Source organism: Cryptomeria japonica, chromosome 6 (genome assembly GCF_030272615.1).
Source record: "Cryptomeria japonica chromosome 6, Sugi_1.0, whole genome shotgun sequence".
NCBI lineage: Eukaryota > Viridiplantae > Streptophyta > Pinopsida > Cupressales > Cupressaceae > Cryptomeria > Cryptomeria japonica.
Genome location: NC_081410.1, coordinates 221,364,309 through 221,367,378, shown reverse-complemented (window position 1 = coordinate 221,367,378; position 3,070 = coordinate 221,364,309).

The following is a 3,070-nucleotide window of genomic DNA, read 5'->3' as shown; positions in this document are numbered from 1 at the left end:
CTGTCAAAATAAAGGTTTCAGCTACATACAATAAGACTTATCAAAACAAGCATATACGATTGATTAAAGTATTTTTATGAAGTCCATCAGTAAATACAAAAACCCCTAAAGATGACAAACTATCTATAAAAGAACCATAAAACTATGACTCATCAGGAATATTCCTAAAGGATCTTTACAAGTACTTTGTCTTATTTGAGTTCTCATAACTCATTTTTTTATTCCAAATATATGAAATATTAGTTTGTCCTCCTCATGAGGATGTTGACACATTGCACACACATATTGTGAATGGTGCCATTCATAGAGTTTCTCCTCATCTCTATTTAAGAGATGCTTCTCCTCTTATTCTTCACTTTTGATATCAATGCAACGAGCCTCTCTCTCTCTCTCTAGGCTTTACCTTCTTTCATAATACATAAGGGGTTTTTATTTGCTTTTTCCCTTTCAAAAGCTCTTGTGTCTCCTTTTCAAGTTTTGGGTCATTTCTCTCAAGTTGCTCTCTACTTTGCTAACATTACTTCAATCAACGTACTTACTTGGATTTCTTTTTCATTTTCTTGCTCTTGTATTTCCTTTCAATACCATTTCTAATTTAATTTCTAGTTCGCAAGACAAAACATAAAAGAGATAATATATGAATCTTCTATTTATCACCATTTGAACTAATTATCAAAATATTATAATTTTTTTAGCACAAAATATAATATATAAAACAACTAATTTGGTTTTTGGTGAAAAATGTGTTTTGGTGAAATATAAATTTTATTTTTGGGTATCAATATGATCAAATTTGATTGTTTGATAATTATTGTGACAAGAAAACACTACAAACAAGAAGACACAACAATTTTTGTGTGATTAATGATAATAAGGGTATGGCTTAGGCTCCTTAATGCCCAAATTTCCACTGGTCTTATCACAAAAGGGTCAATTTCCAATGGCTGCCAACTTAGACCCACACTTGGAATATCCTTCAACTCAAAAAGGAAACATCTAAAGGGATGCTTTGCAATCTTGTTTTTGTGAGAGAGGACATGTAGGGGCCTCCAAGACTAGAAGGATGACCCAATTATCCTCTCCATGAAAATCTATGTTTAGCTTATACAAAGTCATTGATTTTTATCTCATATCAAGGGAGCCATATGGTGAGTAACTTCAAGGTGCAATAGCACACCTTTGAACTGAGAATGACACCAATAATTTACTCAGTCAATAGGGTGGGCCTCTAAAATAAGGTTTCTAGTCTCTATTCGGGGACTTAATGCCTTGCTAGCACCCAACAAGCCACTCAAGGCTTTAACCAACCCCACTAAGAGATTAATATACCTCACATAAATGTGTATACTTCCCCTTTCATATTGGCACTATCGGCAAGGTACTTGTCAATTCAACCTTGGATTTCACCACAATCTTTTATATAGCGGCCCGAAGGAAAAAAATCTTTGGGTTATCCCCCTTGGAGTGATCACTTCTCCAAAAATAGACCCTCTAAAAATGAAAACGAAGATGTTTAGTGGTTTCTCTTACACTCAAGGTCCATGAAGGCAAGGGGAGAGGATACATTCACAAACACCTTAGGGTTCTACAACATAAAGCATGCAAGTGCACAAGATAGCTCAAGCAAAGGCTCTTTTTAATGTACCAAATTGAAATGTGAGCTATTTTATGAAAATCACAAACACACTCCTAGCTACCCCTACAAACAAAATGGATTAGTAGTTTCAATAATAACCCCCAACTTATAAACACAAAGATTAGAGAAAGATAATAATGACAAATAAAAGGGGAGCCTTCAACAAACAAATAACAACTTCAAAAGCATAGGATACCTACAAAACCATAGACACAACAATATAGACCAAAAACACGTTAGGAGTTAGCACAAACACGTTAGAATATTTAATCGTATATGTAGTAAAAAAATCATATACACACCAATATCTACCATATATGCGACCAAAACTAAAAAATACAAAAATTAGAAAACTCTAATTTAACTAGATATGCATCAATATTGACCACAAACGTGCTAGAACCTTCCACAGACATGACAAAAAATACCAAAAATATGTCAATTTAATCAAATTATAGAAAACTAAAAACATGACTGTAAAGCGGAAAATCGCGATCGAACCCTAGTTGCTCTCCCCTCTTCCAACTCCAAGGAGAGAGAAGGGAGATTCACTAGGGTTGATGGTTTTCACTTAGGGGAGAGACTTTACATTCAAAAGAGGGGTTGAAACCCACAAGATCCAATCCCACACAATGCAAGATTGGATGCTAAATGTGTTTCAAGGGTTATGACAGCAAGGCTACCCTCTTTTGTAAAGAATGTGCATAGAAGAATTAAGCTAGGAATGCATAGAAAGTGACAAAGATTCGCTTATAAACTGAGATAGGGATATAGGATGAAGCTGCGGACCTGGAATTAGCAGTAAAATGTCGATATGGTGCTGTCCTGCAAATTTGAGCAAAAGTTGTCGGGACGATGGCGCCCGAGCGCCACGGTCCTCCGAAAAATCCGCGAAACGAAGGGGGATCTGTTCGTCTCTGCACAAGGATTCCAGATCTTCAATTTCAGCCGCGTACCTGCAACCTACACACAGAAAAGCGAAGACGATTGGGGGGTTAGGGATTAGGGGTTTGCCTTTAGGTCAAACCCCGGTTTTGGAATTAACCAAGAAATGAGAAATTGCTGTAAATGTAAATGTATGTAATGTAAAACAAGTACTAATACCTTGTTGTAAGGATGTTTGTATCCTTATGTGCGAAGGTATAGATGTTGTATGTTGTATGTTGTAGTAGTATGTAGTAAGTGATCTCCTCTTCAATGGTTGAATCCTTGTCTTGAATGCAACACTTAGCCTTGAATGGAGACTTAGAAGGAATGCTTGAATGCTTGAATGCTTGAATGTTTGAATGCTTGAGTATAGTTTCCACGCTTGTACACATATGTCCTTCTTACCCAAATAGGAGAGGCAAATGTAGTTTATATACTTGTCATTTAGGGCTGATAGACTGATTTTCCCGACCTTAGGCCGACCAGGAAAGATAATTTTCCAATTTG